At 51.1% G+C, this 26,548-nt stretch overlaps 1 protein-coding gene across 1 annotated transcript in view; it reads left to right on the forward strand.

Annotated features, from left to right (window-relative positions):
* DCBLD2 (discoidin, CUB and LCCL domain containing 2) overlaps positions 1 to 26,548 on the forward strand; it is a 526,471-nt gene that overhangs the window by 237,122 nt on the left and 262,801 nt on the right. The window lies entirely within an intron of this gene.

Below are 26,548 nucleotides of genomic sequence, written 5' to 3' on the forward strand. Positions count from 1 at the left end.
CAAATCCAATATTCTCTATCGTCTTTGAGGCCGATTGTGCTTCAAGTTATTGAAATGTCAGCCTCTTATGGAACTAAAGATCCATACAAGCGAGTGCAGCTTGTACTTGAGTTTGCATCAAAATTTGCATGGACCAGAGTGCTGCATCACTGGCTTTCCCACATATGTTTTTCCTAGCCCACATCAATCACAAAAGAAATTATATTCATGCTTTCCCTGTAGTGTGGTGTCTTAAAGGGGAACAAACCCATCAGTAAGATGAACAGGATGTCCGAAATGCATACATATTCACTAAAAACAGTTTAAGTGTAGACCTGGGCTTTGGCATAATATTCAATGAGACACCTATTTTTGAAACAGAATCTCTGTGCCTCCAATTCCAATTAATCTACTCTCTCTTTGTCATTGTTCATGGCTGACAGTTATGGAAAGATATTGCATGTCATCTATCCTTGCTCCTGGCCACCACCTACCAGTGGCGGCTCCTCCATTATGGCGGAGGAGCGCCGCCCCGCCTGCTGCAAGTACAGCTGGCGCACACATTAATAAAATGGTAATAAATACCATTTTATGAATGTGTCCAAAGCTCGCGCTGTTATAGCGTGATGGCAGGGGGTGGACCCGATTAGTCCTGTGCAGTGTTAATACAGCCCCCTGCGCATGTAAGATTGGTCGGCTGTGTAGAGCCAGACAAACTGACTAGTGCACTTCAAATCCTGCAATTCCAAGGCTTAGAAACAGCAGAGGGATTGCAGCTGCAGGCCTCCAGCCTCGAAATAAGCGCTGGGTTAGCCTGCTCCAACCAATCCTGGAGCTGCAGTGTAGCTCTAGGATTGTGCATTGTACAAGGGAAGAAGTCCTTCCCTTCCGTCAGAGTCCGCGACAAGGAGAGCGCCAAGGAGAGCACCACAAGGCTCCGTAGGCTCTGGATGCAGTCTCCTTCATCCTCCTGGCGCTCTCCTCTGCACTTACGGAAAAAGTGAGCAGACTGTTGTCAGAAGAGGACGTTGGGGCCTAGGAGACGTAGGTGGCAGTAGTGACTGGTGTGGGGGAGGAGTGCCGGTAAAATATTAATGTTTTGCAACCGCATTTCAGCCGCAAAACATAGGTACATAGCATAAGCAATTGTTCTTTGGAAGGAACACCTTAAACATGCCTGTCCAAATATTGATTCCTTATTTCCTAAGCCCATTTAGCCTTTCAGTAACATGTCACAAAATTGATTTAGTACATTCAAAAACCAAATAGTTTTTTACTGCAAACCCTGCGATTTACCTTAATTGTAGGGGTTGCAATGAGAAATGCATTAGTGCATCATGACCTATTTTTCTACAGTCGTGCAGCAACACACGTGATCACTCACATATATTACACACTCGTCACCCTAACATACACCCTTATGCTTGCACATTATCCTCACATGCCACCGTGCAAAACTCACACACACACATGCAACAGCACCAGGCGATTATATAATCATATACTCCATCCTCAGACTGTACAATAGAACAATATACACTGCCTTCCAAGCACACATGCATTTTTGCACTATCGTAGACCATCATACCCACAGTCGCACACACTCTCCACCACCACCACACACTTGTGTATGTTTACATCTGATTGAGACCTCTAGCCAAAGATTCCTTACGTTAGAATTATCCCCAGGTATCAGAATGGAAACATAATGTTTTCGTGAGTAGTACCCCTGGGTGTCAGTAGGGGGCATGGCATCCTCCGCCTTGAACGTGTCATGCACTGTGCTTACATTTGTGCTACCCCAGTACGCTGACGTCCGTTATTTTCCTTCCGCGCCAGTCAGCGCTGATCGGGAGCGAGCTACCCCCAGTCATTTTTTTTTTTACTGACCTATTTTGACTTTTGGTTTTTCGGGACTTATTTCCTGGGGTGACAGGTAGGGCCACAAGGAAGGCTAGCTTCAAGCCCTGTGGCTCCTGTCACTGGCAAATGTTGGTGACAGACCCGCACCTTATCTGTCCCTGGCATCTTGAGCACGACCATGACTCCAAGACTTGCATCTATTAACATGCCATGCAACCCAAACCTTTGAGCGAGTGCTTCCGCAAGCTCCTTTCTGCTTGACTTGCAATGCTGCGACGGTCTCGATCCCGGTCGAGAGGAAGGTCCCGGGATCGGTTGTGCAGCCATCGATCTTCATTGCTGTCCATGAATGGGTCTGGACTTGTGCCCGTCGTACTACCTCGCCTTTCACCTACGGTGGTCTAGATGTCAACACTACTGCCATCACCATTCTCATCCCCGACTCTGGCACGCAGCCTGAGGGACGTCGCACAACACAGACTCCGGCACATAATGGATCTATACCTTCCAGGTTGGAGCCTCAATCCTGTTCCTATGGGCTAGGACTTGGGGAAGATTGGGAGGGGCCACTGGACCCTGAAGAATACCAGCCTCTAAACCTTAACATGGACTGGTGTGAGGGATTGGTGGAAACCAGTGGACTTGACACCATCCCAGATACTGGCATGGTCCCACCTACCATGGCTACGGAGGATGGAGCTACTTTTGCTATGGTGGAGCGAAGACATCCCAACATTATTAAGAAGCAATTTTAGTTGTGCCTTTGAGCTCTAACTACCATTACTTTATTGATTTGGCAGTGAATTACTTAATTCGTGGCTGGACACCAAAACGTTGAAGCCAAGCCCACCTCTCTTCTCCATTTTCTGATTCCATCATCTCCATTGATCTCTCTTGATGACGCATAGAAAATTGACACTGATCCTTTTGCGAATGGGTCCTTATATATTGACAAATGAAGTAATGTGATGTGAAACTCAGTTATATAGTGCATTGTCAATGTGTATTCGGATATTTTACATTTTGAACCCCTTCTGTTTGATTTATAAATGACGGTCCATTGTTATGCCTGTCTTGTGTTCATGAAACTTGTTTTGGTCATTTTATTTCCTCATGTTTATTAGTAATTTGTATTTAAATAACTGATTTTGGTTATGCTTTCAACTATATTGGGCATCTGTAATTTAATTCAAATGGTTTATTTGAGTTTGAATGCTCCCCTTATTAGTTTACTTATCTGGATATTCCAGGTCAGCTGTTTCTGTGAGACCCTTTCCATTTCGAGTGGAGCTCAGGCCTTCTTTACATCTTTCCATCCATACCACTCCTGCCCAGAGTTCACAAGGAGATCAGGAACGACTGGGTCCAAGTCATGCTTGTGGCCCTGAACTGGACTGAGGTTTTAGTATCCCGAGCTGTTAAGCATGGCCATCGGTCCTACGATTAAACTGCCCCTATGGGAGGATGTTCTGTCACAGCAGCAGGGGAGGGTTCTAAACTCAAACTTGCCAGTGCTCTGCCTTCATTATTTGAGATTGAATGGCAGCAGTTAACGGCATTTGACCTTCCACCCAAAGTCTGTGGTGTTATCTTGGCGGCCAGACATCCCTCCACCAAGACAGTATATGTTTGCTCTTGGGGCAAGTTTGGGGCTCAGTGTGCAGAAAAGCAGGTCCCCCCCCCCCAAACCCCCTTTCTGCGCTTCTTTCTGATATTCTTCTATTCATTCTTTCTCTTGTCCAGCAAGGCTCTGTTAGGGCACCTTAAAAGGCTATTGTTTTGCCATATCAGCTTTTCTGCGGTTGCCAGATCAGCCATCCCTGTTCAAATCCCCTGTTGTAAATACGTTTCTGAAAGGTATTCAACACATGTTCATGTTGCCACCTTCACCCCATTCATCATGCCTCGGTGGTACTTACTTTTCTGATGTGCGAGCCTTTACAGCCAGTGCAAGACTGTCCTCTCTCAGGTCTGTAGCATCAAGACTGCTTTCTTAGTATAGCATCTGCCCGGAGGGTCAGTTGAGCTTCATGCTTTGACATTTAAGTCTCCATACATAAACATCTTCCCAGATAAGCTGTTTCTTTGAACTAGAGCTTCCTTTCTACTGAAAGTTGTCCCTCCATCACCTTGCCTACCTTTTACGTTCTGCCCAATCCCTTTAAGGAAGGGGAGCACCTCCACCTACTGGACCCAAAATGAGCGTTGTCGTTCTACCTTGACTGCACAAAAGAGTTCCGGGTAGACAGTCAATTCTTTGTGGGATATGCCAGAGCGAAGAAAGGGAACGCTGTGCAGAAACAGACCATCTCCTGATGGATCGTGCTCTTCATTAAAATATACTACGCACTAGCCAGGGAGCAACCCCGAGGGTTTGCGTGCTCATTCCACCAGAACAAAGGCTGAGATCACTGGGTTTGCACATGGAACTCCGATACTGGAAATCTGACAGCCAGCAACGTGGGATTCTCTGCACACATTCACCAAGCACTACTGCCTGACAGTCAGGTCTTTCTGGATAGTCACTTTGGTTGTTCGGTCCTGCAGGCCATTTTAGAATTAAACAATGTTGTTGACCCACCTCCGAGGAGGTACAGCTTAGGTATCTATGCTAAGGTAAGTAATCTGTGGCTAGAAGTCTCTATCAGATGAAAAAGTTACTTACCTTTGGTAACACCTTTTTTGGTAGAGGCTCTATCTAGCCGCAGATTACTTAGTGACCCACCCATCCTCCCCGCTGTGCAGATGAATTTCTAGGGACAAGGCTTTCCCCTTTCATTTCCCTAGTGGGCCTCACCAGTGGTCAGTGTTCTTCTTAGCTCTGTGCTCCTGGCATGGAAAGACATGAAAATAAACTTGAAGTCAGATCGCTGCGGTGGCACATATATACCCACATTGCATGTTAATTCCGACAACGCCACGTGGAGCCAAATGACGCCACCTCCTGATGCACAGGGGTACTGCTCATGAAAAATTCTGTATCCAGTCAGATGCCTGGGGATAATTCTAAGGTAAGGAATCTGTGGCTAGATAGTCTCTAACGAATAAGGCATTAATGGAGGTAAGTAACTTGTCCTTCACTTGCCATTACTCCTCACATCAATTAATACAATTGCAGCATAACACATTCAGCATCATCATCCTGCCAACACACACCCGGCAGAAACCATTAATTACACTATGGCATGCTGCTGCAGAGTCACAATCATATTGCATATATCACACACACCCACGCTGCCCAGTTTGCATGAACATACAGCTATCACAAATAATCACACACCTGACACCACACAATCACCATCACCTGTCATCATACACACCACTGCATACTGCACATAGCAACACACTCACACCAACACTACATCACACACACACACCTTCGTAGCAAAACATCACATTCACCTTCACATCGATGCAGCACACCAAAACAAACACAATCTCACAAATCCATTAACCATCACATACTGACACCATCTCACAGAAGCACACTCATAGAAATACCACCACACTCCAGCACACAGAAACATGAAATAAACAGCTTCACATACCAATTCTTGCTAAAACATTACATATCATGACTCCCATATACGGGTTGTGTGTGTCTGTCTCTCTCTCTCTCCTCCCTCTCCCTCTCCCTCTCCCTCTCCCTCTCCCTCTCCCTCTCCCTCTCCCTCTCCCTCTCCCTCTCCCTCTCCCTCTCCCTCTCCCTCTCCCTCTCCCCCTCCCCCTCCCCCTCCCTCTCCCCCCTCCTATTTACTTCCACAGTGCTTGCTTTCTGTAAAATGTCCTTAAGTTTTGTTGTGCAGCATGAATCTTTTCTGGATACACATGCTATGCAATATTCGACCATCTAGTGGTTGGGTCTGGAATGCTCCAGAAAATATTTTGTCCTTTTTTCTCTTATTGTTTTTTGATGTTGGGGGGCATTGACGGACCTCCATTTAGTGGCCCCTTGTGATGTCGTTGTGTTTCCTCCGGAAGCTCCCACCTTTGGTCCTATCTTCAGGTTCTTGTTTTCTGCCGTTGGGTCTGGATGCATCCTGAAGGTTCTCCAACACTTGGAAGAAGTTAACCGAAGATTGTGTGAAGTTCGCCAAAAGTCAACCAAAAATACGGAAAACATCTAAGGAAGGTCTTGGGGGAGATTTCAGAAGAACAACAGTTTCCTGTATGGTTTTGGAGCATGCATGTGCAGGGAGCTCCCTGTACTGAGTAATGGAGATAACATCTTTCCAGTTTTGCCGAAACCACAAATTTACCCAGAAAGATGAACATTCAGTCTGCAACCTTTGCCTGCTGGTAGGTCATTGTAGTGAGGACTGCAACGCCTGTTCGGTGTTCACACTGAAGACCCTGAGGGTAAGAGAGGTGGATTGGAGCACAGTACACCATGCAGGGGCAACACCCCCCACCCCCTCCTCTATGAGACTTGGTCTTCACAAGCGACAAGAAGGAGAGCGTCACCGATGAACTAGAGGGGAAACTGAGGTCGACCTACAGATCGTTGACGCCGAGACACAGGGGTCAAGAAGACATCTAGAACCGAGGTAACCATCGTCCTCGAAAAACGTTCCCGAGTTGCGAAGATGACTAAAAAACCTCGAAGTGAGCCTACACATCGATGCACGCCACTTCCACAGTCGCGACTCGAGCCAAGGAACCTCTCGGTACCTTTCAGAGGGAGACCACAGCAGGTAAGACGCCTGACGAGGCCAAGCCATCAAAGGACTTATCGATGTCCAAACAGGAAAGGTCGTGAACAGACCATCACGGTTGGCCTAGCAATTTGTCTACAAAGTACTCTTCCATGTGGAAGAGCTAGACTGTCAATCTCGACGCTGAACAACTGGCCGCCAAGATCAAAAGAAAAGGCATCTTGAAGCAGAAATGACGATCCTGCTCCAGAAACTCAAACACTGCAACGAAAGCCTGAACGAGTTTCAAATCTAAAAGAAATCCTCAACATTGAAGGATCAGGGGGAGAAATGCTTCTCAAAAAAGTAAGCCACCTCTCACTCCTGAGCCTCAGGAAGAACTAGAGGAAGAAAACATCTATGTAGAAGAGGAAGAGCAGATGGCAGAACTTTCTCAGTGTTCAGAGGCTTTGAATACACTGAAAAACAATGGCAACACTTAGACACAGATTCACCAGAAGTGTAGGTAGACAGTTACCCATCAAGGTCATCACTGCCTAATGACATAGGCCTCTACAACCAGGTGATAATAAAGGCAGCGAACAGGTATGAGGTTCAACTAGAAGAGTAATCTCAATCCTTTTTCCTGTTGGAGACTCTTGTGCCCACACAATCAAAGATCCGTTCTTGCCTATGCTACCAAATGTTTTCGACCAGGGTAAGGATTCCATGTTGAGCCTTCACACCAAGGGCAGAAAAAAATATAAGCATTTGTCAGAAGATCCTGCCTACATAAGGGGGTACAACGTGCCAGCAGACTCAATTATTACATTAACAACTAGGAAGCGTGCTAACATTCAACTACCTGAGGACCAACTCTTGACAAGAAGAGTAAAAGAGTGGACCTCGTTAGTCAAAAGCTTGAAAGAAGTGTTGTAAATCAGTGGTGTATTGTTAATTTGAATGCACTACTAAATCACCATGCCTATCAACACTGAGAGAAGTAAGTAAGTAAGATTTATTGTACAGTTAATAAAAACTCACAATATAAAACATACAAATGTATAAAATGCAATCATGATTACAATTAAGATACAAGCACTGAGAGAAGATAGGGGACCTTATGAAATATCTCCCAGAATAATATCGGAAGAGAGTGGCTCAACTGGTGGAAGATGGCAAGAACATTGCCAATACACGCTTGAAATCAGTACTTGACATGGCAGAGACATCTAGCCGACAGATAAGGGTGATCCAATGCCATCACACCTGGCCCAGAATTTCAGGGTTCAAACCTGAAGTTCAAGCAAACATCCTGAATGCGCCATTTAATGACAAACAGCTGTCTGGAAGTGCTGTTCATGAGACACTTAATCAGCTGAAGAAAGACAACGAGACAGCCAAATCAATGGGAGTTCTACAGTTCAAAGGCAGTATGCTGAGAGGGTCCGTACCTTCTCGAAGATCCGCAGGAAGGGGCAGCTTCCAATCTAAAATGCCTAAAATGAAAGTGTGTCCTCATGTAACGTAACTGGTGCTATGTAAAGCGCTCTGATAACTGATTCGGTTCGGTTCTAGTTCGCGCTATATAAAACTCTGCAAAAAACAAAAAAATCAAAAATCTGGGACATCCACCGGACGTACCAACAAACGTATCAAGGAGACAGTCAAACAACTAAACAACAGCAGACTTGGCAATCCCAGCAAGGAAGACGTTCCTTTTGAGGTCGAACACGTGGAAGAGAACAGTCACAAAGTGGAGGAGCACCACCTGCAAAAATGTGACTTATCAACAGTCACAAACACTCCCTAATAACATCAGAGAGAGAAAAAAATAACACCCCACCAGCTCCTACACGTAGCACCAGTCGTAAATAAAAAACCTTCCTTCTGGAGTGGAGAAAGATCACTTCAGACACATGGATTCTAAACATAATACAATATGGATATTGCATTGAACTAGACAAGACACCTCCGTGAAGGGGGACCAAGAAGAAAGGTTAATTCAAAGGAGGAAACGTCCTTTCTACTCGAGGAGGAGTAAATGTTGTCTAAAGATGCAATAGGAGCAGTACCAAGAGTAGTTAGTTATCAACAAAGGAAACTACCCAACATATTTTCTGATCCCAAAGGTAGACGGGACACTATTTCTAATTCTAGACCTAAGTTTCCTAAGCAAATTTGTAAAGAGTCAAAATGACAACCCTACAGGAGGTCTTACCACAACTGCAAATATGGGATTACATGGCAACAATAGACTTAATACACCTACCTCCACATGCCAATTAATTCAGGTCTCAATAAATACCTCAGATTTGTGCTAAACCAAAAACACTACCAGTTCAAGGTAGTAACCTTTAGAATCTAATCCGCACCAAGAGTATTCACTAAAAGTGCCTAGAAGCAGTTGCAGCACACCTACGTAGAAAAGGCATGCACCTTTATCCCTACCTAGACGATTGGCTGGTAAGGGCAAATAAACACACAAAGTGCAAGTACCACATACAGCAAGTTATGCAAACTCTATACAGTCTGGGTTTCGCACTAAACATGGAGAAGTTGTCTCCAAAACCAGAACAAGTCAAATATTTCTGGGGGCAAGGATCAATTTGGTCCAGGGGAAAGTGTATCCCAGTGAGAAGAAAACAGAATCACTGTTTTTTTGTTTACATTTTTTTATTAGGGTTTTCTGCTTTTCCAGGATAGGTCACAATACAATCAACAGAAATGCAATCATTACATGACAATACGATTATGGTACGATGACGACAGGTTGGCTTATGTCTCCTGGGTGTGTCTGTCGTGTATGGAGTTCCTGAGTTCGTCAGTAGGCTATCGTAAAGTAGGATGCCATGTCTTAGTGTACCTGATCCCGTGGTCGGTATGATCATGGGGTTGTGAGGGGCTGTTACCCACTGACAGCGTTCCACCCTATTCAACTTATGCCAACTGATGTTTACGTGTAACTTGTCGGACTCGAACTTGCCGACTGAGGCTGAACTGGGATCCGCGCGCGGGGGTAATGGAGGGAGTGAGAGGAGGGTAGTGGGAGGGAGGGACAGCGCCGAGCGTGGGGGGCGCAGCGCTATAGGACGACGTCCCGTCGGGCATCGCCCGATGAGAACTGGTAGTGCGTGTCACGGGGGGGGGGGGTTCTAGCGTGTTAACGGGGGGGAAGGAACCGCGGCCATGGTTATGGATCGCCACCACTGGGTGGGTCATCGCGACGCGTCGGCTATCCTACAGGGGCACTATGTGTGCGGTAGTGGTTGTATTTGTGGGCTGGGGTCCTGAGGGGGGTCGTCAGGTTGGGTCTGCGTCGGCTCTGGACTGCCGTTTCGTGTTTAAACTGTATCAGCAGGTGTGCCCATTCCATAAAGATAGGGTGTTTGCGCGTCCCCTTCACCTCTTCATCTCTCAGGATCTCCTCCTCCACCCCATTTATTTACAGCTCCCACCCAGGCCGCTTCTGGCGGCCCTGTTGGGGCCCTCCAGTGCATGGCTATATTCCGTTTGGACAGGAGAATGGCCAAGGATGCGAATCGCCACTGCAGCTTCTCGGATTTTTTCCTTTTATAAATACCCAGGTGACGATGTGTTGCAGGTGTACTAGCGCGCGCAGCGTCTGGTATATCTTATTCCAGTATGTTTGCAGGGACGGGCAGTCCCAGAACATATGGTGAAAGGTTGCATTCAGCATCTGACAACGGGGGCAGCGGAATTCCGTGTCGGGGTAGTATTTATGCAACTTGTCGGGTTTCAGGTAAGCTCGGTGTAGAATGTTGAATTGTATATTTTTAAAGCGGGCGTTCCGGGAAACTTTTTTTGGGTACTCAAGCGCCCGTGTCCACTCCGTATCGTGAAGAACACATCTTATGTCGTCTTCCCAGAACTGTCGTAGCCTATCTAGAGGAGTTTCAATGAGTTCCCGAATGGCCTTATTGTGCCATGTCACCAGGTGTCTGCCCGTGCCCATGCGCAGTATTGTGTACAACACAGGGTGTGTTGGGGGTTCTCCCGCCCGCGGGTCCCAGTATGCTCGGCTGCTGTCTATCAATTGTCTATGCGTTAGGAATTGCCCGGGAGGAAAGTCGTGCCATTCGATCAGTTGCTCGAATGTCTTCAATTGTCCCTCCTGGAACAGGGTTTCCATTTCTGACACCCCACTATCCATCCACGTCTGCAGATCTCTGTCGGTGTAGTATCCCTCATTCCGGGGGAAGCCTACTAGGGGGAGCAGCGGGGAGTATAGCGGTCGTTCTTTGGATAGTCTGTGAACGCGCATCATGCACTTACGGGCCACGGCGACATGCACCGAGTGCGTGCGGTCCGGCTTGGAGCCTGGCATCAGGATCCCTCTAAGGAGGGGTTGAGGTAGCTCCCTGTTGTCAGTGACTGTATCTCCCATCTGCCTTTCTGCCATCCAATAGGACAGCCACTGGAGCTGCGCAGCTAAGAAGTATGATTCGAAGGATGGGGCTCCCAGACCACCGCTTGCAGTGGGGAGCTGTAAAGTGCGTAGAGCTACCCAATGGCGCCCGTCCCCCCAGATCAATGTTGTGAGGAGCGTGTCCAGCTCTTGAAAGAAGGACCGGGGCAGAATCACAGGGAGGTTGGAGAAATGGTACAGTAGTCTGGGTACCATTATCATTTTGGCTATGGCTATTTTCCCTATTGGCGCCAGGGGAAGAGTCTTCCAGAAGCTGACTGCGGACCGAAGGCCTGCTAGTGCGCCACGGTGGTTTCCCTCGTAAAGGTCTTCTGGGAAATGGTATAACCGTACGTCCAGATATCTGGGGCCCGCCGAGCTCCATTTTAGGGTCTGCTCGCCTGCCTGTAGATCGTGAGGTGTTAGGTCCGGGCTGTGCGGGTATATTGCTGACTTATCCCAATTGACTTTGAGACCTGACATGTCTCCAAACTCCTGCAGGGCGCGCCAAATGGGGGTGAGATCGCTCGTTACGTCTCGGACATAGACTAGTATGTCGTCCGCGTAGAGTGAGACGCAGTGAAACGCGCCCGCGATCGGGATACCCCAGCTCTCTCCTTCCTGCCTCAAACGAATGGCCAGGGGCTCCACAGCCAGTGCGAACAGAAGAGGGGAGAGAGGACACCCTTGTCTGGTTCCTCTCTCTACTGGGAACGGGGTCGAGATCAGCTTACCGACCCTTATCCTAGAGGTCAGACCTCTATACAGAAGCTGGGTGTATGCCATCAGAGTGGGACCTATCTGGATGGCCCGCAGGACAGCAAACAGGTGGGGCCAGGTCAGGGTGTCTAATGCCTTTTCTAGGTCAAAGATAAGGCAGGCCGCGGTAGGAAAACGGTCTGCACTTTCATGTTGTATGTGGAATAGTCGGCGCAAGTTGTGGGAGGTGTTACGGCGGGGGATGAAGCCGCATTGGTCGGGGTGTACTAGCACTGGGAGGATTTGGCTATAGCGGTCGGCTAACAACTTCCCTAGTAGTTTACAATCTGCATTCAGCAGTGTGATAGGCCTATAAGAGGCCGGAAGTGTGGGGTCCCGGTGTGGTTTCGGGAATGTCACGACTATCGACTCTCGGAATGAGACTGGTAAAACACCATTAGTTAGGGCTTCCCCGTATATGGACACCAGGTGGGGTGCTAGGTCAGTCGCGAAGGTTTTGAAGTATTCCAGAGGAAAGCCGTCCAGGCCAGGCGCTTTCTTTTTTACCAGTGAGTTTATAGCACGCTTTATGTCATGGGATGTGATTGTGCTATCTAGGTCTTTCCTATCAGTGGGAGATACGATCGGCATACTCGACGGGCCTAAGAATTGGGGTAATTCGCGCAGCGTTGTCGGCGCCGGGGCGCAGTAGATCGTGGCGTAGTAGTGGCGGAATATGTGTAGGATGTCGAGTTGGGAGTGCTTTAAGTGGCCATGCGTATCCACAAGTTCCGTGATGGGTTGCGCCATCGAGTCTTGTTTAGTCAGCCAGGCTAAAAGCGCGCCCGTTCTGTTACCCTCTCTGTGTGCTCGGGTCGCATAAACGCGGAAGTTATATTTACGCAAGTCTCTCATGGCCTCCGCGTGCGCAAGTTTCGCCGCAGTGAGTTGTACAAGTGTGGCTACCCCTTGGTCTGTGTCTCGGGAAAGATCCGCCAGCGATTTCTCCGCTTCACCCAGTGCTCGCTCTAGTGTGCGCCGAACTCCCACCACTTGTTGAATGCAGTGACCCCTAGCACTTACTTTGTAAGCATCCCATTCTATGGCCCTGGAAGAGGCCGTCCCCGTGATAGGCAGAAAGCGGTCCTTGATTAATTCGCCATGCGCGCGACGAAAGGCTTGATCCGTAAGACATTCCCGGGGGAGTTTCCACGTCGGGACCGGGGGGTGCGGGGGGCGCCAGCAAAGGACCAGTACATGCGCGTCGTGATCTGACCGTATTCTCCCCATGTACTCTGCGTGTCCTATTTTGGGTAGCAGGTTTGTAGTGCACAGGAATCTATCTAGTCTTACCGTCAGGTCGTGCGGAATAGAATGGAAAGAGTACAGTCGCTCTGCCGGGTGTAATGTTCTCATGCATCTATTAGGGACCAGTGATCCAACCACCGGCGGAAACATTCAGTTTGTTTGTGTGCTGGTGAGTGGAGTGGCGGGGGGTGAGATCTGTCAAGGTGCAGGTCAAGAGCACAATTGTAGTCCCCTCCCAGGAGCCAAGGTATGTCTGAATGGCGAGCCAGGACACCAGTTAGGGTTTTCCAGTATTGTTCCTGGTCTGTGTTGGGGGCATACACACACCCTATAAGAATTGACTGACCTTCCAGCAGACCTATCAGTATTGCATAGCGGCCCTCCCTGTCAATGATCCTGGCGTGTTCTTTAAAGGGGACCCCCGGTCGGATCCATAAGAGTGTGCCTCTAGCGAAGGCGGAGTACCCAGTGGGGCACAGGATTCCTCGCCATTTTTTATGTAATCGGCCTACCTCTTGCGCCGTCAGGTGTCTCCTGTAGGAGGGCCACCTGGGCTTGCTGGTGCTTCACATATGCATATACCGAATACCTTTTGCTGGCTGTGTGCATGCCCCTGACTTTGAGCGTGAGGACCTCGAAGTCCGTGTTCGACAGTTAGTGTGTCATGTGGCGTCTGCGTGATTCAAGCACCTGTCCTGGGCGTGTCCCCCGTCTGGTCCTCCCCCACCCGCCCCCCGTCCTCCAGGAGTCTAAGTTTTCCGCTCTGTGTGCCTCTCACTCGCCCGGGGATGACATAAAGGAATGAAATGTAGAAGGGGATAAAAAACTGTAACTTTGGGGAACAGTCCCAACGTCGGGGACCCATTGCACAGGGCAACACGTCCAAACTAGTTTGCATAAAGCTTTAGTTCGTTGTCACGGGGTCGTGGATGGACATCTCTATGGCCAACGCCGGCTCGGCTCCGCGGTCATTGAAGGCTGTGATGGAGTGTCCACCACAGGCGGCTCGATCCGACTCCGGGGTTGGCCGGGGTGGGAGGGCCCAGGCCCCGGCGCTCCCTCCGATTGAGGCCAACAGTCAGTAGGTCTCTGAGCTAGACCAGTGTCGCCAGACTGCCTCCAGCTATGATCTAGCTCCGGGCGCCATCGGTCTATCCGAGAGTATTGTGTTTGCTGCAGTCTTGTTAGAGCAAAGTGTCTGCTGTTTGGGGGGTCACTGCGGGAGGTGTCACAGAGCCCTCCCTGGATTCAGGTGCATCACTGCCCTCATTGTCCGAACTGAACAGGTGGGGGCCCTCCTCCGTGTCCGAATGCCTCCTCTCACTGCCTAGGGTGGCCACCGCTCGCAGTGCTTTCTGGCGCTCAGCAATGGGGCTGGACCGCGCCTCTAGTTGCGTTAGGGTGAGTTTCCGGGGTCGTCGCCCCCCTCTTCGTGCACCAGAGGTGTTTCGTGTGGGTGAGGTGTCAGCTCGGCGCGGAAGGTGTTGTTCTATCCATGAGTTCGCTTCCCTCGGGTCGGAGAAGAAGTGTGTGCCCCCGTCATGGACAATCCTGAGGCGAGCTGGAAAAAGGAGAGCATACAGGACATTCTGTGGGCGCAGGGTGCGTGCGCTTGACCGCTTGAAAGGTGGCTCTTTTATGCAGGGAATAACATCACTTGCTTGTCCTCCACCTGCAGTCGACCCCGTACTCTGGCCGCACGGAGGATGGTGTCTCGGTCCCGGAAGTGCAGCAGTTTCAACAGGAAGGGTCTGGGGGGGGAGGCCCAGTTTCGGCTTCCGCGCTGGTACATGGTGCGCTCGTTCGATGGAGAAGTGGGGGGGTCAGTTCGTCAGCGGGCGTGAATGTTGTTATCCAGTCCGTGATGTATTTGACCTGGTCGGCCCCTTCCGCCCCTTCCGGCAGATTCATAACGCGGATGTTGCTCCTGCGGGAGCGCCCTTCCAAGTCATCCGTCTTTTGCTCAAGAGCCTGAATCCGGGTTTGAAGCTCCTTTAAGGTTTGGTGGTGGTGTTGTACTTGTGGTTCTATTGTTTGCATTGTTGTCGCACCCTGGGTCACCCTGTCGGCGAGCTTCCTGTGATCGTCTCGTAGGATGTTAAGGTCCGTGGCCAGGGTGTCAAACTTTGTGTTCCATCGCCACTCTGGATTGTTCTATCGCCGCTAAGACTTGGTCGAGTTTTCTGGACATAGTGCAGTCTTCAGTAGGGTCGTCCCGGGACCTGGTGATGGCTGGTGTCTGGGCGGGTGTCTTCTGTGGGTGGCCCATGTTGAGGGGGGTCGTTTGCCCGGTGTGTCGCTCCGAGTGCGGCGGTTGTCGGTGGGCCACACTGGTCTGGTCGTAAGAGGGGCAGCGGCGGCTGTAGTTGTGGCGAGGTGCTGGCGCGTTCTCTTGTGGCAAGCCAGGTCGGGGAAGCCCCGGGGCGTCACCCTCCCGCCATGCCAGGGGGTGATGGAGGCGACCGACAGTTCTTGCGTCGCGGGTGTTAGAGCGGTCTCCTTACGGCGGGTGCTAGTCGCTGTGGGTTCGCGCTGATTTTGTGAGTTGTCTCACCGGTTGCAGGCGGGAGGGCGTAAACGGGGCCGCAGACAGTACTCTGCTCGGAGGGAGTGTCAGATGCTGGTCACTGCGGTCTGCAACCTATCTCTTGCGGTCTCTGGCAGGCTGTGATTACGGGGGGAGGGATTCCCTGGTCACCTCCCCTCCAGTCGTTGCGCCGCTGCCCCTGTCGGCGCGCGCCCGCTCCTGGCTTCGATGTGCGCGATGTTATTCAGCCCGGGCATACACCCCCGGTTCGATCCGCTCTGCTGCGGCCTAGTTGGTGGGAGGGGAAGGCGGGCCCCAGTGCGCTCCCCGTCCTCCGGTGCGCCGCCGGTGTGGTCTTCGTCCTCAGGTGCTGATCGCTGCAGTCAGCTCTGGTCGCGGAATGGGGGTGCGGGGGGGAAGGGGGGACTGAGTTCTCTCCCTCACGTTCCCTCAGCAGTGCCGCCAATGGTGTGTCCGCCGCCCCGGTCCCCGCAGTCTCCGGGCCTTCCCGTCACGCGCGGAGCGCACAGGTAGCGGACCGACGAGGCCTTGTGTCTTATCAGGGGGGCCTTGCTTGAGTGCTTCAGTAAAACCTGCAGGCGGGACACCCGGGCCGTGCGGCTCTCGCGGGCTATTGTCTCTTGTCTACCCCTGCTGGGGTTCCGCGGGAGCATAGAGGGCGATCCCTGAGCGCCGGGTGAGTTGTGCGCAGTCTCTGGGTCGCTGGGCCTGGGCCTGGGCAGCCGCAGCCTCACCTTACAGCTGCAGGGCACACGTCCCAGGTGGTGCCGGTCCAGACTCCCCTCACTCCACTCGCCAAGAGCCGCCCCTCCGCGCTGTCTCAAAGGTGCCAACGCGGGATCTGTGTCCGCAGGTCGGGTCGAGAGAAGGAGGGGGGAGGGGCCTCCCGCCGCGTCAATGCAGGGTTGCGACTCGGCACTCTGTAGGGTCCGTTGTCGCTAGGACCGGCCAGGCTTGTTCCGTAGCTGCTCTCCTCTCAGTCCTGCTCAATCCGCTGGAGTGGCTCCGGGAGTAGCCGATCTTCAGTGGTCCGCGATGTCTCCGCGCCTGTCCGCCATCTTAGGTACGTCGCTCGCCGGGGCAGCGGACGTGGTGATTTCGTCCCCGCTGCTCTGCTCCGCTGCAACCAAGGCACACCGGCATGTTCCCCACCGGCCCCGGGAACCAGCGATGGGCACCGTGTCGCGGTAGGACACCTAGAAAAGGCACTAGAGGCCGCGATCACCGGCCGGCAGTGGGAGCCTCACTGAGAGACGTCCACCATCTTGGCTGGTCCGGCCACGCCCCCCGAAAACAGAATCACTGTTGAAGGAAACACAACTGTACTGGAAGGGGCAAGCGGTGACAGTGAGGACAGTGGGACATTTTGTTAGGAATTATGGATTTCTGCATCTCTTTGATTCCAAATACAAGACTCCACTTGAGACCAATTCAAGAATGGCTGCAAAATCAATGGTTGAGGGAACAGGGCTTTGGGAAGATATAGTTGTTGTCACACAAAAGATAGAGGAGCATGGTGAACAGATCACATTTGCTCACCCAACTCCTCCAGTAACCATTACAGCAGACTCCTCTCATACGGGATGGGGAGTTCACATGAACCATCTCAAGGTGAAGGGTGTCTGGAAAGAACAAGATGCTGCACAACATATCAACATCCTGGAACTAAAAACTGTATTTCTAGCCCTAAAAGACTTTTGGAATGAGTTGGCGGGGAATACAGTATTGATCCAAATGAACAATACAAACACCACGTTCTACATCAACAAACGGGGAGGGACACAATCCCTACCACTGTCCAAATTAGCACAAGAGCTGTGGTGAAGTACTGAAAATTGTTACAACCCCAATAGAACCATACTTACAAAATAGCCCCAATACCAATTACCAATAATCAGTCAGGTGGCAGTGTAGAAGGTCCAATCGTTTATTATAACAAACCTACTCTGCCAGAGGAGCTCCTTGCGACCTAACCCACGAGGTCCGCCAAGAAGACTGCTGGCACATTATCAGCAGATCACATATATACTGTTACATTTCGAATCCGCTACCAAAGATGGAAAAGTACAGGCTGGTACAGGTTGGTGCAAAGGAAAGACCATATATGGAACACAAAACCTCCTCAGTATAGTTCGGCTCATTATAGCAAGGTCGAGAGGGTGACTCCCTCCTGCTAACTCCGAGAGAGTCCGCACAGCGCTCCCCTGGAATGTGCTAACCCAACCTACCCCCACCTATAACCTTGACAAGCCTAACGTGCAGAAGCAGCAGGTTGCTACAGTTGTACTATTTCACAAGGGAACAGGTTTCGGGTATGTAAAGAAGAAGATTTCGTTAGTGCTGGGAGCGGACTAGGCCACAAAATGGCGCTGGTCGGGCCAAGCTGCCTATGTGTATGTTCAAAAATACGGGCAATAGAGTATACATGAATCCCTAAGTGGTTATGTATGCATGCTTATTAGTGTTTGATTTTTCTATATTTGCATAATAGCTACACCACGCTAATTGTTAGTAATGACTACATGTTTACCAGGCCCAGACCGAATTCCGGTTCCTCAGTGGAAAAGGATAAATCAAAAGAAGATGGAAATATTAGCAGTTCGTCTACCTGGAAAAGACCCTGTTGAGGCGGACATACTGAGTTGACAAGCCTAATGTTCCCACGAATGGGAACTAAACCAAACAATAATCAACAGGAACTTTCAGAAATGGGCAACACTGGAACTAGATCTTTTTGCAACACTTCTGAATGCAAAAGGCCCAGGCTTTGCCTCCAAACAACCTTCTCACAAATCCATGGGAAATGCACAGTTGGGAAATTTGCATACGCTTTTCCCCCAATACCACTACTATGCAGGGTGATCAGCAAATGCAAAAACAGCAGGATGACCCTGATACTAATTGCTCCACAGTGGGCAAGACAATCATGGTTCTCAGAGCTGGTAGAACAATCTCAGGGAAAAATTCACAAATGACAGGCAAGTTCTGCTGTCAATGGAAGAAGGAAGGGTTCTACACCCCGAACCAGAGTCTTTAAGCCTGGCAACATAGCTCCTGAAGACTTAAAGATGTGGATACCTAAAGCTACCAGAGAATACGATGACTGTCCTAAGAGGCAAGGAAGCCATCAACACGAAGGTGTTATATGGCTAAATGTGAAAGATACTCACTCTGGTGTCTTAAAGAGGGATTATTAAGACAAAACACAAGAGACAAAACGGTGCTGACACATCTCCTAGACTGCAAACTGATATATGCGTTCTTAAAGGTCTATTTAGCAGCAATAGTGGCATACACAAGGGGTCACACTGGGAGACGTTTTTTACAACACTGGTAATAAAGAAGTTCCTTGAAGGAGCAAAGAGAATTACAAAACCAAAGACTGTACCCGCAACCACATGGAACTTGAATGTAGCGCTCGCACAGCTGATGAAGGCAGCTTTGGAACCTTTGCACAAGGCAACATTGCAAATGCACACTCTTAAAACAGCTTTTTCAGTGGCTATAACTTCACTACGCAGAGTCAGTGAATTACAGGCACTCATATTACAAGAATCATATTCTCAAGTACACAAGGACAGAATTGCCTTGAGAACTGACCTGCAGTTCATGCCAAAAGTAATTTCACAATTCCACTTGAATCAAAGTATTCAAATACTAAGTTTCTTTCAAAATCCAAAGAAGCACGCAAAAAGGACATTACACACAGAAGCTAGAAGAGCTGTAATGTATTCTATTGAAAGAACAAAACCAGACAGAAAAACAAAACAGCTATCTGTTTAATTTACGAACCGTTTTCTAGGAAGACTAGTAACCGAGCACATAGTTGTAAGATGGATAGCACAGACTCTCAGTTGTGCCACAAGAATGCAGGAGAAACATTACGCCTGAGGCACATTCAACTAGAAAGAAGGGAACAACCATTGCTTTTCCAGCAAATACACCATTACAAGACATTTATAGGGCAGCAACGTGGTCATCAGTGCACACGTGCACAAGACACTAATGTGTAGAGATAGAGATGAACAAGGAAGCAGAAGTGAAACAAAAGTTCTTACAACATCTTTTTATTAATCAATGCTCATCCTCAGCCCAACCACCACAGAAGTAACAAACTGCTACAAAGTCAATGCACAGCATGTGAATCCAGAAAAGATTCACACTGCAAAACGTATTGTTTCTTACCGCTTGTAGTTTTGCAGCTTGAAGAATTTTCCGGATTCACAAGCGAACCCACCCACCTCCACCAAGAAGATGAGAGAATGGAACAATATTAAAAAAAAAAAAAGAATCTGAAGATGGCGACCAAAGGTGGGAGCTTCCGAATGAAGTATGAAGACTTCACAAAGGGACACCAAATTGAGGTCTGTCGATGCCCACCAACAGCAAAAAACAAATAGAGAAAAAGGACAAAAGATGTTATGGAGAATTCCAGAACCAGCCACTAGATGGCAGAATAAAGCACAACATGTAAATCCAGAAAATTCTATAAGCTGCAAAACTACACCGACAGGTAAGAAACTATCCGTTCTTATTTTGTCCCATTTGCTGTGCATTCAAAGTTTGAGGTCAAATGTCAGGCTCTGTCTTCTGAGGGAGACTGGTGTTTACCTTTCTGTTTCTGACTTCAAAGTGAGAGGAATTATGTGACACTCTTGCTCTGAAAGGAATTACTTTTTTCTAGCACACAACAAAATTTTTGTTTGTAAATGAACTGTGCAGGTATTTCATACTATATTAAAACTTGGAAAGCACGAATGAAGCATACTTTTTGTAATTCTGTGTGGTGGAAGCAAATATTTTGACACTGGCAAAATATCAATACACTAGGTGATGACACTCCACTCTACCCTGCACCACTTCACTGCTTGCCACTGCATTCCTTGCCACTGTACTCTGCCCTACTTCACTCTGCCCCACTCTACTCTGCCCCACTCTACTCTGCCCCACTCTACTCTGCCCCACTCTACTCTGCCCCACTCTACTCTGCCCCACTATACTCTGCCCCACTCTACTCTGCCCCACTCTACTCTGCCCCACTCTACTCTGCCCCACTCTACCCCACTCTACTCTGCCCCACTCTACTCTGCCCCACTCTACTCTGCCCCACTCTACTCTGCCCCACTCTACTCTGCCCCACTCTACTCTGCCCCACTCTACTCTGCCCCACTCTACCCCACTCTACTCTGCCCCACTCTACTCTGCCCCACTCTACTCTGCCCCACTCTACTCTGCCCCACTCTACTCTCCCCCACTCTACTCTGCCCCACTCTACTCTGCCCCACTCTACTCTGCCCCACTCTACTCTGCCCCACTCTACTCTGCCCCACTCTACTCTGCCCCACTCTACTCTGCCCCACTCTACTCTGCCCCACTCTACTCTGCCCCACTCTACTCTGCCCCACTCTACTCTGCCCCACTCTACTCTGCCCCACTCTACTCTGCCCCACTCTACTCTGCCCCACTCTACTCTGCCCCACTCTACTCTACGCCACTCTACTCTACGCCACTCTACTCTACGCCACTCTACTCTACGCCACTCTACTCTACGCCACTCTACTCTACGCCACTCTACTCTACGCCACTCTACTCTACGCCACTCTACTCTACGCCACTCTACTCTACGCCACTCTACTCTACGCCACTCTACTCTACGCCACTCTACTCTACGCCACTCTACTCTACGCCACTCTACTCTGCAAAACTGCAGTCTATGCAGTTGCACTATATGCCATACCACACCACTCTACGCCAATCTGCTCTATGCCACTCTAATCTACTCTGCTCCACTCTGCCACAGCGCTCTATGCCACATTTACTCTACACTGCACCACTCCACTCTGAAACAATCTGTTTTGCCACTGCACTCTGCCACTGCTACTACAGTCTATGCCACATTTACTCCAATCCGTGCCACACCCCTGCAATCTACGTTGCACCACTCCACGCCACTCTACTCAAACACTGCACTCTACTCCAATCACTCTGTGCCATTTTACAAAAAACAATGCACTATACACTATTTCAGTCTACATCACTGCACTCTATGCCACTCTACACTGCAGCACTATATCCTATGCCACTACTCTGCACAACTGCACTCTACGCCACACTACTCTACACCACTGCACTCTACTGTGCAACATTGCACTCTCCGCCACTGAACTCTACACCACTCTATGCCACTGCACTCTACGCCACTCTACTTCAATCTATGCCACTACACTCTGTGCCACAACACTTTACACCACTGTACTCTACAGCACTCCTCTGTACTCTACACCACTCTACTATTTGCCACTACCCTGTACAGCACTTTATGCCACTGCACTCTATTCCACACTACTGTACTCTACACCCTACACCACTCTACATCACTTTACATCACTGCACTCTATGCCATCTACTCTGCACTCTACGCTTTCACTCCACGCCAGTCCGCTCTACGCCACTGTTATCTACTCTGCACCACTGCACTCTGCCACTGCACTCTACGCCACTCTAATCCACCCTTCACCACTCTACGCCACTTCACTATACTTTGAAACAATTCACTCTACGCCACAACACACTATTCCACTCTACGCCACCCCACTCTGTTACACCACTCCATTATGAGCCATGTCACTCTACTCCACTCTATACCACTCTACTCTATACCAATCTGCTCTATACCACTGCACTCCACGCCACTCTACTCTAAAATACCGCACTCAATGCCCCTACACTTCATGCCTCTGCACTCCACACCAGTGCACTCCACTCAAAAACAACGCACTCTATACCATTTCAGTCTAAGTCATTGCACTCCACGGCACTCTATTCTACTCTGCACCACTGTACTCTGTGCGACTCTGCAACTGCACTCTACACTACTGCACCCTACTCCACTCTTCAGCATTGCAATCTCCGCCACTCTTCTCTGCACCACTGCACTCTATGCACTCCACTCTTCTCGACTGCACTCTCCACCGCTACACTTTATGCCACTCTAATCTGCATCACTCCACTTTACCCACTGCACTCTGCTCTGCACCACCGTACTCTATATCACTCTATTCTGCATCCTTGTACACCGCTGCATTCAACGCCACTGCACTCTACACTGTACCACTCCATACCAATGTGCTCTACGCCACTTTAATCTGCTCTGCATCACTGCACTTGCTACGGCACTCTACGCCACTCTACTCAATGCCACTCCACTCTTCCCCGTACTACTCCACTATGCGCCACTTTGCTCTACTCTGTGACACTGCAATCTACGCTATGCCACTCCACTCTACGCTATGCCACTCCACTCTAAAACACTGCACTCTACAACATTTGTCTGTCACTGCATTCTATGCCACTCTATTCTATGCCACTCTATTCTATTCTGCACTACTGTACTCTACACCACTGTACTCTGCCACGCTACTCTACGAACCTTCTCAGCAACACTGAACTCTGCACCACTCACTTGATGCAACGCTACTCTACTCCACTCTACTGAACTCTACTTTGCTTTACGCCACTATACTCTGCAGCACTCCAATCTACACCTCTGTATTCTACTCTACATCACTCTACTCTATGCCACTACACTCCAACCACCTGCACTCTACTCTGCACCACTCTATGCCACTGCACTTTATGCCACTGCACTCTGTGCCACTCTACTCTTCACCACTGTGCGCTCAGCCACTGCACTCTATGCCACTCTACTCGGCACCCTTCAAATCTCTTCCACTTAATTCTGTGTTGCTACATTGTACGCTGCTGCATTCTATGCCGCTTTACTCTACACGCCTCTACTCTGTACCACTACTCTCTACGCCACTCTAATGTACAAGACTCTACACCAATGCACTCCACTTTACACCACAACACTGTATGCCATTCTAACCTACTCCATGCCACTCTATGCCAATTCTCTGCCACTCTACGCCACCCCATGCCACTGCATCCACTCTACACCACTCCACTGTATTCCTCTCTACTCTGCACCCCTCTACTTCATGTCAATGCACACTATGCCACTCTACTGTGCACCACAAAGCTCTACGCCACTGCACTCTACATCATTCCACAATAGGCCACTCCACTCTACAACACTGGACTCTACAACACCCAACTCTGCGCCACTGGACTCTACGCCATTGCACTCTACGCCATTGCACTCCACGCCAATGCACTCTGGACTCTATGCCAATGCCCTCTACTCTGTACCACTCCACTCTGCTCCACTGCACACTTCATCACTCTGCACTACTGCACTCTGTGCCGCTGCACTCTACCCTGCACCACATCACTCTACTTAGAACCACTCTACACCACTACACTGTATACCATTCTATTCTACTCTGTGCCACTCCACTCTACCTCACTATGTACTGCACCACTGCACTCTATGCTGTGCCACTCTTCTCTTCTCCGCAGTACTCTGTCACTGCACTCTACACCACTGCATTCTACACCACTGCATTCTACACCACTCTGCTCAAAACCACTGCTCTCTATACAGCTCCTCAATACTTTACACTACTGCACTCCTCGCCAAATCATTCTGCTACTCTACTCTATTCACCTCTACACCATTGAACTCTATGCCTCTACTCTCTATGCCATTGTTCCCTACGCCACTGTTCCCTACACCACTGTACGCCACAGTAGTCTACGCTACTCCACTGTATGCCACTCTACTCTGTACCTCTCTATGCTCCAGCACTCTATTGCGTTGCACTCTGCACCACTCTACTCTGCAACAATGCACTCTACACCAGTTTACTCTACTCTGTAGGCCACTATACACGACCCCTCCACACAGTGCACACAACACCACTCTACCCTACTTCACGCTGCACAATGCCACTCCAAGCCACTGCACTCTACGCCATGCCACTCTGCTCCAGGCCACTCTACTCTATCCGACTCCACTCTATGCCACACCTCTCCATTGTGCTCCACGTTATGCTGCTCCACTCTACGACACTCCAGTCTACGATTCTGTACTCCACTCTATGCCACTCCATGCTACTCCATTTCACTCTGCTAAACTCTGGGTACTACAATATGTGGCACTGCACTATACGACACTATACTCTTGTCTGGGACACTATACTCCACTTTGCGCCCCTCTATTCTACGTCACTCCACAATACAACATAACACTGTACCCCATGCCACTCTATGCTATAACACTCTACTCCACGCCACTCTGGTGCTCCACGACACTCCACTCTACAGCCCTCCACTCCACTCCACTCTACGGCCCTCCACGGGCCTCCACTCCACTCTACGGGCCTCCACTCCACTCTACCGCCCTCCACTCTACCGCCCTCCACTCTACGGCCCTCCACTCCGGTCTACGGCCCTCCACTCCGGTCTACGGCCCTCCACTCCGGTCTACGGCCCTCCACTCCGGTCTACGGCCCTCCACTCCGGTCTACGGCCCTCCACTCCGGTCTACGGCCCTCCACTCCGCTCTACCGCCCTCCACTCCGCTCTACCGCCCTCCACTCCACCGCCCTCCACTCCGCTCCACCGCCCTCCACTCCGCTCCACCGCCCTCCACTCCGGTCTACCGCCCTCCACTCCGCTCTACCGCCCTCCACTCCGCTCTACCGCCCTCCACTCCGCTCTACCACCCTCCACTCCGCTCTACCGCCCTCCACTCCGCTCTACCGCCCTCCACTCCGCTCTACCGCCCTCCACTCCGCTCTACCGCCCTCCACTCCGCTCTACCGCCCTCCACTCCGCTCTACCGCCCTCCACTCCGCTCTACCGCCCTCCACTCCGCTCTACCGCCCTCCGCTCCACCGCCCTCCGCTCCGCTCTACCGCCCTCCGCTCGGCTCTACCGCCCTCCGCTCGGCTCTACCGCCCTCCGCTCTACCGCCCTCCACTCCGCTCTACCGCCCTCCACTCCGCTCTACCGCCCTCCACTCCGCTCTACCGTCTCCACTCTGCGCCGCTCGTCTCCACTCTGCGCCGCTCGTCTCCACTCTGCGCCGCTCGTCTCCACACTGCGCCGCTCGTCTCCACACTGCGCCGCTCGTCTCCACACTGCGCCGCTCGTCTCCACTCTGCGCCGCTCGTCTCCACTCTGCGCCGCTCGTCTCCACTCTGCGCCGCTCGTCTCCACTCTGCGCCGCTCGTCTCCACTCTGCGCCGCTCGTCTCCACTCTGCGCCGCTCGTCTCCACTCTGCGCCGCTCGTCTCCACTCTGCGCCGCTCGTCTCCACTCTGCGCCGCTCGTCTCCACTCTGCGCCGCTCGTCTCCACTCTGCGCCGCTCGTCTCCACTCTGCGCCGCTCGTCTCCACTCTGCGCCGCTCGTCTCCACTCTGCGCCGCTCGTCTCCACTCTGCGCCGCTCGTCTCCACTCTGCGCCGCTCGTCTCCACTCTGCGCCGCTCGTCTCCACTCTGCGCCGCTCGTCTCCACACCCCGCGCCGCACGTCTCCACTCTGCGCCGCTCGTCTCCACACCCCGCGCCGCACGTCTCCACACCCCGCGCCGCTCGTCTCCACACCCCGCGCCGCTCGTCTCCACACCCCGCGCCGCTCGTCTCCACACCCCGCGCCGCTCGTCTCCACACCCCGCGCCGCTCGTCTCCACACCCCGCGCCGCTCGTCTCCACACCCCGCGCCGCTCGTCTCCACACCCCGCGCCGCTCGTCTCCACACCCCGCGCCGCTCGTCTCCACACCCCGCGCCGCTCGTCTCCACACCCCGCCCCGCTCGTCTCCACACCCCGCCCCGCTCGTCTCCACACCCCGCCCCGCTCGTCTCCACACCCCGCCCCGCTCGTCTCCACACCCCGCCCCGCTCGTCTCCACACCCCGCCCCGCTCGTCTCCACACCCCGCCCCGCTCGTCTCCACACCCCGCCCCGCTCGTCTCCACACCCCGCCCCGCTCGTCTCCACACCCCGCCCCGCTCGTCTCCACTCTGCCCCGCTCGTCTCCACTCTCTGCCACTCCACTCTCTGCCACTCCACTCTCTGCCACTCCACTCTCTGCCACTCCACTCTCTGCCACTCCACTCTCTGCCACTCCACTCTCTGCCACTCCACTCTCTGCCACTCCACTCTCTGCCACTCCACTCTC

The sequence above is a fragment of the Lissotriton helveticus genome, chromosome 8 (assembly GCF_964261635.1).
Source record: "Lissotriton helveticus chromosome 8, aLisHel1.1, whole genome shotgun sequence".
Lineage (NCBI taxonomy): Eukaryota > Metazoa > Chordata > Amphibia > Caudata > Salamandridae > Lissotriton > Lissotriton helveticus.